Source organism: Anomaloglossus baeobatrachus, chromosome 1, assembly GCF_048569485.1.
Source record: "Anomaloglossus baeobatrachus isolate aAnoBae1 chromosome 1, aAnoBae1.hap1, whole genome shotgun sequence".
In the NCBI taxonomy this organism is placed as follows: Eukaryota; Metazoa; Chordata; class Amphibia; order Anura; family Aromobatidae; genus Anomaloglossus; species Anomaloglossus baeobatrachus.
This window is the reverse complement of record NC_134353.1, coordinates 60,830,475-60,846,419: the sequence shown is the minus strand read 5'-3', so window position 1 is coordinate 60,846,419 and position 15,945 is coordinate 60,830,475.

Sequence of the window (15,945 nt, the reverse complement as noted above, 5' to 3'; positions counted from 1 at the left end):
TCAACACCCCTGAAGAAAAACCCGTCCGGCGTGCATAGAGTGGGGTCATCAATGCTCTGACGCACGCCCAGAGCCTACGTTGGGGGTTTGAACGCGGCGGGTCCCCCATGGAGCAGTGTAATGGACACCCGGCAGGGAGCCACACCGGACTCTTATAGTAATGTTTAAGGTTGTAACGTTAAAGTAATGCGCCTCCCATAATGGGATGAAATGTTTTAACATGTCATGTTTGTTTCTACAGTCCGGGAGTACTGAATTTAACTAAGGGGGAGTGTGGCGCCCCAGGACCTGGTCGCCACAACAGCATTGCCCTCCCAAAGGGTTAATGCTGAGCCTGGAGGTAATTGGGAGATCTATTGGCCAGTAAGTGTAACACCAACCGCAGTTCTCCCTCCGGCCAGCAGGGGGAGCTCTGAACCTGGAACTTCAGGGAGCATTCCTTAAGTCTGGCTGGAAGGAGGAAGTGGGGGTTAGTCTGGAGACAGGAGTGAAAGAGTGCAGACGCAGAGTAGTGCTGCCTTGTGAAACTGGGGCCTAGAGCTGGGATAGCTTGGCCCAGTGAAGCAAGGGGAGCAGAGAGGCACAGCAGAGACTCGGACATCGGAGTCTGTAGTTGCCAGGGCATAAAATCCATCCCTGGTAGCTGAATCCGGAGGGCAGGAGAGCTGCAAGCCCCCTGTCCCAGAAGCAATCTGAAGGTACAGCTGCATTCCAAGGGCCTGGTGTGAGCTCCAGCAGAGAAGCACCAGAGAGGGCCTGCGCAGTCTACCACACAGAAAAGGGGACGAACAACAAGTCCCAGCAGCAAGAGGGCAATTGCAAACCCAAAGTGCAGTGTCCTAAAACAGCAGAGAAAGATTAAGGAGTAGGCCTCATACTCAACTGGCCAAAGATCACCCCAGGCACTTCCAGGCCGGCCGGACCACCTTTACCATCTGTGACGGTCTCCCAGGACTAAGTTTCTGCCGAGTAAAAGAGGAGAAGGTAAAGAGACTACTGTTTGTGCCTGTTTCTTTCATTGCTTGTCGGCCCTGCACCGTGTTAGTCACACAGCACCATAGACTTCCACAAGCACCAACTGTGCCCCGGGCATTGCTCCACCTGTGGGGAGCAGTACTACCATAGCTGCTATATCATCACCCCGGAGGCCTCACACAGCAGCGGCGGCTTAATAGCCGCATACCACAGGTGGCGTCACGAACACAACCATTAACAAGCAAGCCACATATTCTACTGACACCCACCAGGGCCACGGAGCCGGGCCCAGCCACCACTGACTACCACCGGACTAGTCCAGCCCGGCACCGGGTGTCCCATAGCCCTGGGGTGGGCGAGTCAATATTAAGTGCTTCTATGGCAGTAAGGGATGCAAGACAGCAGGGCCACTCACATGTCCTCTTCCTATCAAGTCTTTGAGCACACTCCTCCTCTTCTTTAGCGTTCCAACTTTTTATATTAGACAACTGCGACACAACTGTCACTTGACCCAGTCACAAATTGTTCCCTCAAGGAATACACACACATAACAGTTGCTTGCAGATACTGTGGGAAGTTGGATGCGTTCATATTTTGTCTGTCATCCCCTTACACTGAATAAAGGAAAGAAAAAAAGAAGAGAACAACGGGGCGCCAAATCTAAGTGTAGATGTATGGAAACACAGATTGTATGATCATACGAATTTTACACTCACCGTGCAGATTTCTTCTGTTTTCGCTAGTATGATCCGTGTAGTGGATCAACTCTCTTATTAATCCTCCAGTATGCAGCACGAATCCTCGGGAAAAACAATGAGAGTCCTGAACGGGTGCTCCCACGTGGGTAATGGAATAAAGACAAAATCCCTTTCGGCGCTTCCGGAGGATAAATGGATTATCAGTGCAAGTTTGCAACAACTTCAAGAACAAGAGTTTATTAAGGGTTCAATAAAAAACGGACAATTACGGACAACGCGTTTCAGCTAACAAAAGCCTTCATCAGGTGTAGTTTACATTGCTGGTATTAAGAAAATCTAATTTATAGACTGATCTGTCTATGTGTATGATGTAGGCGGGTATGAGGAACATGGGTGTGTACTTCCAATTAGATTAGCACTCAACCTCGAAGAGGTAAATGGTGGTTCTTGTGCTGAAATCCTTATATGGATCATGTGTAAGGGCAAGCAAATATTGCTGCTATGCATGAATGATACAATTTATGAATGAAAAAGAATAAAAATTCTAATTGTTAATAAGGAAAATTTTGGTGTTTAAAATATGCGGTGATATAAAACACATAATAAATTATTCAGATTAAAAACACAATTTTTTTTTTTTTTTTTTTCTTTTTTTCCTTCATCTCCTCCTTCCCTTCTCTTTCCTCTCTCTCCCTTTCCCCTTTTGCTCTCTCCCTTTCCTTCCTTTTTCCTTTAGAGAATAGTTTAAAATTCATGCACTTATATAAAAATCACTTCCAGATATATTGCATTTATAAATAAGAGACAAAGAAAAAAAAAAAAAAATACATATACATTTAGACATTCTCTATCACATCGTTCAAACCATCTGGGTATAAGGTTTTCAGCTTAAAAATCCAATAGGACTCCTTCCTATTTAATTTTTTAAAACTGTCACTATCGTCCTCTGCAATTCTTTCTACAGGGGTCACTTTTATATCAAATTTTTTTTGATGTTTGATTAACAGGTGTCTGGAGAGACTATGTTTAAGAAAACCTTTTTTCGCATTGTGCCTGTGGCCATTCATGCGTGACCGCACCGTTTGTGTGGTGCGGCCAACGTACTGAAGACCACAGTCGCAGCTGACCACATAGACTACATGGTCACTGTCACATGTTAGATGTTGATTAATATTAATTGTCTCTCCTGTACTATTTGATGTGATACTATTCTGTTTGTGACTAATAATACCACAACAGAAGCATTTTTTTGATCCACATTTGAAAACGCCCGGAGGTTTTTGTGTGGAGAATCTTGCTGCACTAAAAACTGACAAAGGTTTTTTTAAAACAGTCGGTGCAATAATATTCTTCACCGTTATCCCCCTTTTAAACGTAATACCTGGAACCTCTGGTAACCATTTATTTAAAAAAGGATCCATTTTTAAAATGTGCCAATGTTTTTTTAAAATTGTCCTGATCAAATTACTACCCTGGTTAAATGCAGTTATAAAATTATATTGCCATTTTGTCCCTCTGTGTTCAATTTTTCTTTTTTTATTATTCCCATGTGGATCTTCCTGTTGTTCTGTGTTTAACTGAATCGAAGTAGTATTTTCTTTATTTTTTCTTTCCAAACAACCCATCTGGGTTTTTTTTAGGTATATCTCAAAGGCTTCTGTTACTAATTTTTGGGGATATTTTTTATCCAAAAATTTTTTTGTTAAAATTTTGGATTGTTCAATATAATCTGACTCCAAAGTATTATTCTTCCGAATTCGTCGGTATTGACTAAATGGTATATTCTGCTTCCATTTAGGATAGTGAGCACTACGGAAGTCAAGAAATCCGTTTGAGTCAGTTTTTTTAAAGAAGGTTTTAGTTATAATTTTATTGTCTGCATGACTAATTTCAAGGTCTAGGTCAAGGTCTAGATAGTGAATTTTATCCTTACTCATGTTATGGGTAAAGGAAATACCAAAAACAGTTGGGGTATTTCCTTTACCCATAACATGAGTAAGGATAAAATTCACTATCTAGACCTTGAAATTAGTCATGCAGACAATAAAATTATAACTAAAACCTTCTTTAAAAAAACTGACTCAAACGGATTTCTTGACTTCCGTAGTGCTCACTATCCTAAATGGAAGCAGAATATACCATTTAGTCAATACCGACGAATTCGGAAGAATAATACTTTGGAGTCAGATTATATTGAACAATCCAAAATTTTAACAAAAAAATTTTTGGATAAAAAATATCCCCAAAAATTAGTAACAGAAGCCTTTGAGATATACCTAAAAAAAACCCAGATGGGTTGTTTGGAAAGAAAAAATAAAGAAAATACTACTTCGATTCAGTTAAACACAGAACAACAGGAAGATCCACATGGGAATAATAAAAAAAGAAAAATTGAACACAGAGGGACAAAATGGCAATATAATTTTATAACTGCATTTAACCAGGGTAGTAATTTGATCAGGACAATTTTAAAAAAACATTGGCACATTTTAAAAATGGATCCTTTTTTAAATAAATGGTTACCAGAGGTTCCAGGTATTACGTTTAAAAGGGGGATAACGGTGAAGAATATTATTGCACCGACTGTTTTAAAAAAACCTTTGTCAGTTTTTAGTGCAGCAAGATTCTCCACACAAAAACCTCCGGGCGTTTTCAAATGTGGATCAAAAAAATGCTTCTGTTGTGGTATTATTAGTCACAAACAGAATAGTATCACATCAAATAGTACAGGAGAGACAATTAATATTAATCAACATCTAACATGTGACAGTGACCATGTAGTCTATGTGGTCAGCTGCGACTGTGGTCTTCAGTACGTTGGCCGCACCACACAAACGGTGCGGTCACGCATGAATGGCCACAGGCACAATGCGAAAAAAGGTTTTCTTAAACATAGTCTCTCCAGACACCTGTTAATCAAACATCAAAAAAATTTTGATATAAAAGTGACCCCTGTAGAAAGAATTGCAGAGGACGATAGTGACAGTTTTAAAAAATTAAATAGGAAGGAGTCCTATTGGATTTTTAAGCTGAAAACCTTATACCCAGATGGTTTGAACGATGTGATAGAGAATGTCTAAATGTATATGTATTTTTTTTTTTTTTTTTTTTTCTTTGTCTCTTATTTATAAATGCAATATATCTGGAAGTGATTTTTATATAAGTGCATGAATTTTAAACTATTCTCTAAAGGAAAAAGGAAGGAAAGGGAGAGAGCAAAAGGGGAAAGGGAGAGAGAGGAAAGAGAAGGGAAGGAGGAGATGAAGGAAAAAAAGAAAAAAAAAAAAAAAAAAAAAAAAAAAAATTGTGTTTTTAATCTGAATAATTTATTATGTGTTTTATATCACCGCATATTTTAAACACCAAAATTTTCCTTATTAACAATTAGAATTTTTATTCTTTTTCATTCATAAATTGTATCATTCATGCATAGCAGCAATATTTGCTTGCCCTTACACATGATCCATATAAGGATTTCAGCACAAGAACCACCATTTACCTCTTCGAGGTTGAGTGCTAATCTAATTGGAAGTACACACCCATGTTCCTCATACCCGCCTACATCATACACATAGACAGATCAGTCTATAAATTAGATTTTCTTAATACCAGCAATGTAAACTACACCTGATGAAGGCTTTTGTTAGCTGAAACGCGTTGTCCGTAATTGTCCGTTTTTTATTGAACCCTTAATAAACTCTTGTTCTTGAAGTTGTTGCAAACTTGCACTGATAATCCATTTATCCTCCGGAAGCGCCGAAAGGGATTTTGTCTTTATTCCATCCCCTTACACTGGTATCACCAAATACATCTTCCCTTTATAGGGCTAGGCTCTTTTTAAGCCTATCACAATTTATACCCCCTTACCTATGACCGACAGCCAACAAGTAATGCAGCTGGGTATTGTAACCTGCCACCCAAACAACCTGCAGGGGAAAAATATAAGGTCACCACAAGGAAATTTCAAGAAAGTCTCAAAAAAATCCAACTGATTTAAACTTTTTGCAACTTGCTTGTTGTGGTCCCAGTATCACGCGGATTGCAATGCAACCCCACTTACTGTACCTGCATTATGATGTTATTTAGCACCACAGATAATTTTCCTTGAAACCTATCACTTTGTAGCCCCAAGCTAAAGATATGAAATTATAACAGTTATGCTGGGTCTATGCTGGGCACGCCGGCAGTCTGACTGCAACCAATCAAAGATGCTGTCACAGAGTGTGGGCAGGGGAAGCAGTGAATATTCATGAAAGTTAATGAGTGGACCAGGAAGCAGTGTGACAGTCGCTCGGTAGACTCTAGTAAGTAAAACTGCCCTGCTCTAATCCCTATTTTGCTTCCTTTTAACTTTTAAAAAAAATTAAATTTAACCCGGGTGGCCGAACCCGAAAAGTAACATGGACTTCCCTGAGAAGTCCGTGTTCGGGGTCCGTGCAGTAACACCAGATATTCAGTATGGACCCTGAAATTTACAGTTCGTCAATCACTAGTTATTACATAATCCATAATCATAGAAATATTTCATAGTATCAGATAAAAGGCATTATACAATATGTATATGTATGGACTGACATAATTACCATATTTTTTGGATTATAAGACGCACATTTCTTCCCAAAAATGTGGCAAGAAAATGGGAGATGCGTCTTATAATCCGGTTGTAGCTCACCGATGGCTGGTAGAGAAGGGTCACAGGAGGAAGCGGCGGTGGTGGAGTAGGGCGATACTGCGGGTGTCCCGGCTATGCTTACTGTGGGCACTGTGAGGCAGGAGCCATCCAGAAAAAGTCAGCACTGCGGGTTTCAAACAAATAGTGCCTGGAGTCTGTGAATGTACAGATAAAGCTCTCAGCTCAATGACGAGCTGAGATCTCATCTGTGCACACGCCGCCTCCGGCCCATTGATATCCTAGTAGCGGACTTAAGGAAAATGGCGCCCGGAGGTTGTGCGTACACAGATGAGATCTGCACACGCTCTGACTCTGGGTGCCATTTCTTTGAAGCCTGCACTGCCGAATTTTTCTGGGTGGCTCCTGCTTGGCAGCGCCCAAAGCGAGCTTAGCCAGGACACCTGCCGCACCGTCCACAGCATCGCCCTACTCCACCACCGCCCCAACCTCCTGTGACCTCGCTCCATCACCGCTGCCACTCCACCCCCTGGAAAGATACAACCTCATTATAAGATGGACCTCATTTTTACCCCCAATTTTTATTTTTACCTTTTTTCTTTTTCTAAATTTGGGGTGCGTCTTATAATCCGAAGTGTCTTATAAAAAGAAAAATACGGTAATACAGAACATACATGGAGATTTTTGGGGCCGATAAATCAATTTGTAAATTCGGTACACATTTTTTCTCAAAACATTCTTCTCTGTGTTGTATTAGTGTTGTTTTACAGTCTCCGAGATCCTTTATTATCAAGAACGCTGAACATGAATCCCCCCACCCCCTGTACGTAATAAGCTCTGTTACCTGCCGTATCGATTTTCTACAGTAATTCTGTCAACCTACATCTGGCCAAGACTGATAGCTTTATAATAACTGGGTTATATTTAGCTCCGGCCAGCCAGACAGCCCGAAACGCTGCAATTATTTGGAGGCCTCCGGTAAAGCAGGCGATAGGACATTTTCACTTGGGACTCCGTTCTCTATTTAGCGCTGTAATCATCTGCACTGTGGAACCTATGAACTTGTAAAAGCTGTGTTGGGAACGGCATGGCTAGAGTCTCTTGATTTTGTTTTTTTTTTGGATTTCACTGAAACTAAATTTCATTGGTGTACAAAATTTGAGAGTTAAAAAAGTAACCCTTTCCAAGCCACAGATTTTGTACTAAATACCAAATTTTATATGTTTTAGAAAAATGTTAATATATTGTAGCGTAGAACGTAGAATGGAATGTTGGGCTTATGGGGAAAATATGTTTCACTCACCGGCAGCAGTCGAGGTGATCACAGGCAGTGTTGTTTATATACAAAACAGCACGGTGGCTCAGTGGATAGCACTGCAGCCTTGCAGCGCTGGGGTCCTGGGTTCAAATCCCACCAAGGACACCATCTGCAAGGAGTTTGTATGTTCTCCCTGTGTTTGCGTGGGTTTCCTCCGGGTACTCCGGTTTCCTCCCACACTCCAAAAGACATACAGATAGGGACTCTAGATTGTGAGCCCCAATGGGGACAGTGTTGCAAATGTATGTAAAGCGCTGTGGAATTAATAGCGCTATATAAATGAATAAAATTATTATTATTATTATTATTCCTTACCCCCTTAAGGACGAAGCCATTTTTGTGCTTTCGCAATTCTGACCAGTGTCACTTTATGAGGTTATAATTCTTGAACTCTTCAGCGGATCCCGGTGATTCTGAGATTGTTTTTTCTTGACATATTGTAGTTCATGATAGTTATAAATTTAGGATGATATTTTTTGCATTTATTGGTGAAAAAATTGGAAATTTGACGAAAATTTTGAAAAAGTTGCAATTTTCAAACTTTTAATTTTTATGCCCTTAAACCAGAGAGTTAGGCGGGCTTTGCACACTACGACATCGCAGGTGCGATGTCGGTGGGGTCAAATTGAAAATGACGTACTTCCGGCATCGCATGTGACATCGTAGTGTGTAAAGGTTCGATGATACGATTAACGAGCGCAAAAGCGTCGTAATCGTATCATCGGTGCAGCATCGGCGTAATCCATAATTACGCTGATGCGACGGTCCGATGTTGTTCCTCGCTCCTGCGGCAGCACACATCGCTGTGTGTGAAGTCGCAGGAGCGAAGAACATCTCCTACCGGCGTCACCGCGGCTTCCGTAGGATATGCGTAAGGAAGGAGGTGGGCGGGATGTTTACATCCCGCTCATCTCCGCCCCTCCGCTCCTATTGGCCGCCTGCCGTGTGACGTCGCAGTGACGCCGTACGACCCGCCCCCTTAGTAAGGAGGTGGGTCGCCGGCCAGAGCGACGTCGCAGGGCGGGTGAGTCCATGTGAAGCTGCCGTAGTGATAATGTTCGCTACGGCAGCTATCACAAGGATATCGCAGCTGCGATGCTGGCGGGGACTATCGCGCTCGGCATCGCAGCATCGGCCTGTGCCTGCAAAGTACCCCTTATTGTAGTGCCCCTGAGACTGGTCGCTACAGGGTATATCATTATATCCTCCCCGGGCAGGAAGAGGTTAACCCTGTAAATTTACACATACCTCACATCCCCATACAGCAGGGTTGCCCTCCCCAATGGGGACTGGGTTCAGGTTTGGGTCATTATGGGCATTCCCTTAACGTGCTGGGTCCATTATGGGTAACAGGATGCCAGTCAGCCTAGGGGCTCCCCAGATCCACTGAACCTAGAGAATCAGGGTCAGGGAGAAGCAGTCACTAGGAAAGAGTTAATCATTTCTCTCACATACCTCATCTAAACACAGTCAGGAAGTGACTCAGCCAGTTCCTAGCAGACACAGGCACTGGGGGAACTCCAGGTCACCATAACAATGAACTGGATCCTTGCATAGGTGGGGGGGCAGGAGTAGGAGTAAGTTACAAAGCAGACAGGAAGTCGAGGTCAGTTCCAGTTAGACAGAGCAGACACGCTGTAGAGCAGCTCCCTGAGGGGTTGCTGCCAGGCACCCCTCAGGGAGGCAGAACAGAGCTATCTGGAATGTAACACAGCATAGACCTCTGCAGGAGTCTCCTGCAGAGGGGAGCCAGCCCGACTGGGGCTAGTAACACCTGGAGGGACAGGACCCGGTGCCAGTAATTGTGGGCTCAAGGAGTATGGTCGCCAGGCTGAGTACGGTATGAGTATTCACTGGACCGGGCACAGGCAGGGTGCAGAGCCCTAGTTCAGGAAGACGCTTCAGGCTCACCTGATAAATCTGCCCGGTGAGGGGACCATCAAGGACCTCACCGACGTTAGTTTCCGAGACACAGCAGCAAAGAGGGAACCAGGGAATGGGGACAGAGGTCCAGCCCAATAGAGGTTCAAGCTGCCTGCCATAAGGGCCAAGACAGAGAGTGAGAGAAAGAGAGCAGGAGGGGATCCCAAGACGCTTCAGGCCTCGAGGATCCACCAAGTACAGAGTTGTGCACGGAGGAGAAAGCCCACCGATTACCAGACCAGACCTCAGACCTACCTGGGATTGACCGGAGTCTCTGACGGTGAGGACCAACACCTGGGGCGCAATACCATTTTAACCAGAGAATAAAAGAATCTGGAACCCGCACCCGGTTACTCTGTGAGTAAATGCCACTGCCCTGCGCTCTGGCGCTCCCGTGGACTGCTGCTCCATTCTCACCAACCTCCCGGGGTCCCGCTCCACCTGTGGGGAGCGATACCATCCTGGCTGCACCCAACACCTGCACCGGAGCGAGACTCTGCAGCGGTGGCTAATCCCTGGATGCATACCACGTGTGGCGCTGCAAAGCATCCCCCATTCCCATCCAACACCGCTCCTGGAAAAGGAAAAGTCGCAGGAAGGGTCGGCGGCGAAGGAGGCCGAGACCCAGTCGCCTTTGCAACCGGCGACATGCCTCCCACGACCCTTCGCTCTCCTTCCACTCCCCCCCTCACACTTGTTTGTCTTTTCATGTAGTCGACGGGGCCACGGAACTGGGTCAGTCCAGTCACAGCAACCCCAAGAAATCACTGGCCCGGTGACGAGTAACCTAAGGCCCGTGGGTCGCTACATTATGTCCCACAAAATAGTTAATAAATTACATTTCCCATATGTCTACTTTACATCAGCGCAATATTTGAAACAAAACTTTTTGGGGTTAGGAAGTTAGAAGGGTTCAAAGTTAATCAGCAATTTCCCATTTTTTCAACAAAATTCACAACACCATTTTTTTAGGATTGACATCACATTTGAAATGACTTTGAGATGCCTAGGTGACAGAAAATACCCAAAAGTGACACCATTCGAAAAACTGCACCCCTCAAAGTACTCAAAATAACATCCAAGAAGTTTATTTACCCTTCAGGTGCTTCACAGGAACTAAAGCAATGTGGAATGAAAAAAAAATAAAAAAATATTTTACGTAAAAATGTTACTCTAGTGCCAATTTATTCACTTTTGAAGAAATAACACAATAAAATGGACCCCAAAATTTGTTACCCAATTTCTTCTGAGCATGCTGATACCCCACATATGGTCAAAAACCTCTGTTTCGACAAATAAGAGGGCTCAGAACATAAGGAGCAATATTTGAATTTTGGAAAGCAAATTTGGCTAAAAAAGATTGCGGGCACCATGTTGAATTTGTAGGGCCCCTAAGGTACCTAAGCAGCAGAAACCCCCCACAAGTGACAACATTTTGGAAACTAGACCCCCTCAAGGAATTTATTTAGATGTTTGGTGAACATTGAACCCTCGGGGGCTTCACAGAATTTTATAACATTGAGCTGTAAAAATAAAAAAAAAAATTTTTTTTACCACAAAATTGTTACTTCAACCAAGTAGTTTTTTTTAACAAGGGTATCAATTAAAAATGCACCAAAAATGTATTGTGCAATTTCTCCTGAGTATGCTGATACCTCATTTGTGCTGGAAATCAACTGTTTTGGTGCACGGCAGGGCTCAGAAGGGAAGAAGCGCCATTTGACTGCAAAATTGGCTGGAATCATTAGCGGACGCAATGTCGCGTTTGGAAAGCTCCTGAGATGCCAAAACATTGGAGCTCCCCCACAAGTGACCCTATTCTGGAAACAAAGAAGAAAAATGAATGCGGTGGGAAAAAACTTGTGCAGCGGCGGCCATTTTAGATTTTTGGAAGGGGGACGGGGAACGGGGGGGTGAGCAAAGGACATTTATCTCCCATCTGACATGCTTGATCATGCCAGTTGAGAGATTGATCAATTTTTACTGACGTTGCATTTAACTTTCCCATTATCGCTGTTACATGGTTTGTAACAGCGATCACGTGACCGGAGACCGGAAAAACCAACCCTGATCGTGATCTCCAGGGTCTTAACTACCCTCGGTAGCTAAAATTCCAGAGATTTTCCGACGCTGGAGGGCACTTTACACTTTTTTTCTGAGCACCAGTGAAAAAGCGGCACAAAGGAATAAGTACCCTTTTCTGCTGCCATTAAAAAGCGTATCGTCGGTCATTTAGGGGTCAAAGTCCATAAATATCCAAAAAAAAACAAACAGCCTTTTCTCCAGCATAAGTATAAGGAAAACACAAAAATCAGAACAGTCCATATAGGCCTTTCTTACGTCTTCAAACCACAGTCAGCCTCTAGCAGAGCTGACTGACAGAGCTGTTTTCATCTCCACACCTAGACACCAATGCGGCAGGTGAGCTGCATTTTATTGCTTGATCCAAATGTTTGATCCAAAAGCTCTAGTGGCCGTTCCTAAAATCCATACCCAAAAACCCTCTCCTCAACACTATAAGGCTACTTTCACACATCCGGTTTGAGCACTGCGGCTCAATCCGGCTGTGAAAACTATGCAACGGTTGCGGCGAAAACACCGCATCCTTTGCATAAGTTTTTACATGCGGCCCGTCCGTTTTTTTCCGGTTGCGGCATGCTACTGAGCATGCGCAGTGGAAAAAAACGCATGCGGCGAGCGGATGCGTTTTTTTCCGCATCGCGCCGCATCCGGCCTCCATAGGTATGCATTGAAAAATGCGCCGCAGCGGCCGGATGCGGCACGATGCGGTGTTTTTTGCCGGAGCAAAAAACGTTGCAGGGAACGTTCGATCCGGCCGCGGCATCGGCTAAATCTGCCGCATGCGGCAAAAAACGGACCGAACGCAAGCCCCTGCAGCACTATACGGCACTAATGTAAGTCTATGCAAAAAAAAAACGCAACCGGCGTTACAAAAGCCGGTTGCGGTTTTTCTGCAGAACGCCGTATTGTGCCGCAGAGCAAAAATCCGGATGTGTGAAAGTAGCCTTACACATACAGTCCACCCAGGACCTATACTGTTGCCCTCTTACAATATATTATTGCCTTATAGAGATGAGCAAATCTGCCAAAATTCAATTCAAGCAGATTGGGCTGTTACGATGCAATTCAGTTTGTATAAAATCGATCCGAATCGAAAGTGCCCTAAATAGTGATGAGCGAGCACTGAAATTCTTGAGTGCTCGGAACTCAAATTGAGCAGGTCGGACATTCAGACAGGCTCAACTCAAGTAAAGAGTAGAATGGAAGTCAATTTGAAGCTCAAGCATTTTTCTGAAAGACCCAAACAGGAGGGCTAGCAATGCTGGAAAATCGCTGAAATGGATGGAAACAGCAGACAAATGGAATGGAAAGAGCATGGGGAACATCTCTGGACACATATCTGACTCCCAGGCTGCTACTGGGAATTAAATCAATAAGTAATTTTAATGAAAATTACATGGATCCCCTCAATTTTGATAACTCGCCAAGGTATACCAGACAGCTGGAGGCTGATATTATTAGGCTGGGCAGGTCCATGGTTATTTGGCTCTTCCCATCCTAAAAATACTAGTAATGAGCCAGCGGCTCTAACGAGAGTTGTCTCTTTACCTGGTGCCTGGAAATAGCTGTACTTTACTGAAATTCACAATCGCCGGAGCTGTATTCGTGGATCGGGGACTACGACATAACTTTATATCAACATTTTTGCTCATAAATTGGTGAACGAGGGATAAAGTGAGGGAGTTTTTATTCAAATAAACTATATTATCCTGTGTGTGACTTTTTAATTACTGGGTTAGTAATAGGGGTGTCTGATAGATGCCTCTCCATTACTAATCTTTGCCCTTGATGCCAGCTGACATTATATAGCTGACATTAACCCCAAAAAGTATTATTCAAATTACCAACCCACCAGTGCAATTGGGAAGAGCCAAGGTGGAGCACCAGCATTGGCGCATGGAATGGATGCGTCAATTTTGGGGCGGCTGCAGGCTGGTATTTTTTGGCTGGGATTGGGTCAAAAAACCATGGGCCTTCCCAGCCTGATAATATCAGTCTCCAGCAGTCTCCTTCACCCTGTCTGGTTATCAAAATAGGGCAAACGATCGTTTTGTTTTGGGTTTTTTTTCCATTTTTTTTATTTATTAGGTATTTATTTGGTTAATGAAGGCTATAAAAAGCTTTTAGTGCCACATGGAAGCCACTAAATGGTGCAAGTGTACAAACCATGCACTAATCTAAACTCTCTCTCCTACATCAACTCTCCCTGATCTACTTCCAGAGGACAGTGTGCAGAGCATCGCGCCCACAGGTCTCAAATAAGACCGGATGACACGATGCAGCCAGCCAATCACAGTAATACCAGTAGCTAACATGATTGCTGTCATTACATGTCTACCAGCCGCAAAACATGTGGGGTGGGCACTCGAGCACCCGCAATATTCGAGCACCTCGATTCTCGATCGAGTATTGACCAGTGCCGATCACACTTGTTCATCACAAGTCCTCAGGCCTTATTAGACCGCAATAGTTAATAAATAAACGGGAGTGGATAAAAAATTATAAAATGTATTATATTTACCTGTCCTTACACCACTTCTGTCATTGCAAAGGCTCCCCAGACCTCTTCTCTGGTGTCCAGTTCTTCCATCATCAATGACATACATTGCCCTCTAGATGATCATGTGAAGCCAATCACTGGCCTGAAAGCTGAAGAACCAAATGTTGGAGTGGAGGACTGGAAAGCTATGGCAACAACGGAGGAGAAATATACAGTCATATGAAAAAGTTTGGGCACCCCTATTAATATTAACCTTTTTTCTTTATAACAATTTGGGTTTTTGCAACAGCTATTTCAGTTTCTTATATCTAATAACTGATGGACTGAGTAATATTTCTGGATTGAAATGAGGTTTATTGTACTAACAGAAAATGTGCAATCCGCATGTAAACAAAATTTTAACGGTGCAAAGGTATGGGCACCCTTATCAATTTCTTGATTTGAACACTCCTAACTACTTTTTACTGACTTACTAAAGCACTAAATTGGTTTTGTAACCTCATTGAGCTTTGAACTTCATAGGCAGGTGTATCCAATCATGAGAAAAGGTATTTAAGGTGGCCACTTGCAAGTTGTTCTCCTATTTGAATCTCCTATGAAGAGTGGCATCATGGGCTCCTCAAAACAACGCTCAAATGATCTGAAAACAAAGATTATTCAACATAGTTGTTCAGGGGAAGGATACAAAAAGTTGTCTCAGAGATTTAAACTGTCAGTTTCCACTGTGAGGAACATAGTAAGGAAATGGAAAAACACAGGTACAGTTCTTGTTAAGCCCAGAAGTGGCAGGCCAAGAAAAATATCAGAAAGGCAGAGAAGAAGAATGGTGAGAACAGTCAAGGACAATCCACAGACCATCTCCAAAGACCTGCAGCATCATCTTGCTGCAGATGGTGTCAATGTGCATCGGTCAACAATACAGCCCACGTTGCACAAGGAGAAGCTGTATGGGAGAGTGATGCGAAAAGAAGCCGTTTATGCAAGCACGCCACAAACAGAGTCGCCTGAGGTATGCAAAAGCACATTTGGACAAGCCAGTTACATTTTGGAAGAAGGTCCTGTGGACTGATGAAACAAAGATTGAGTTGTTTGGTCATACAAAAAGGCATTATGCATGGAGGCAAAAAAACACGGCATTCCAAGAAAAGCACTTGCTACCCACAGTAAAATTTGGTGGAGGTTCCATCATGCTTTGGGGCTGTGTGGCCAATGCCGGCACCGGGAATCTTGTTAAAGTTGAGGGTCGCATGGATTCAACTCAGTATCAGCAGATTCTTGACAATAATGTGCAAGAATCAGTGACGAAGTTGAAGTTACGCAGGGGATGGATATTTCAGCAAGACAATGATCCAAAACACCGCTCCAAATCTACTCAGGCATTCATGCAGAGGAACAATTACAATGTTCTGGAATGGCCATCCCAGTCCCCAGACCTGAATATCATTGAACATCTGTGGGATGATGTGAAGCGTGCTGTCCATGCTCGGCGACCATCAAACTTAACTGAACTGGAATTGTTTTGTAAACAGGAATGGTCAAATCTACCTTCATCCAGGATCCAGGAACTCATTAAAAGCTACAGGAAGCGACTAGAGACTGTGATTTTTGCTAAAGGAGGATCTACAAAATATTAATGTCACTTTTATGTTGAGGTGCCCATACTTATGCACCGGTCAAATTTTGTTTAAATGCAGATTGCACATTTTCTGTTAGTACAATAAACCTCATTTCAATCCAGAAATATTACTGAGTCCATCAGTTATTAGATATATGAAACTGAAATAGCTGCTGCAAAAACCCAAATTGTTATAAAGAAAAA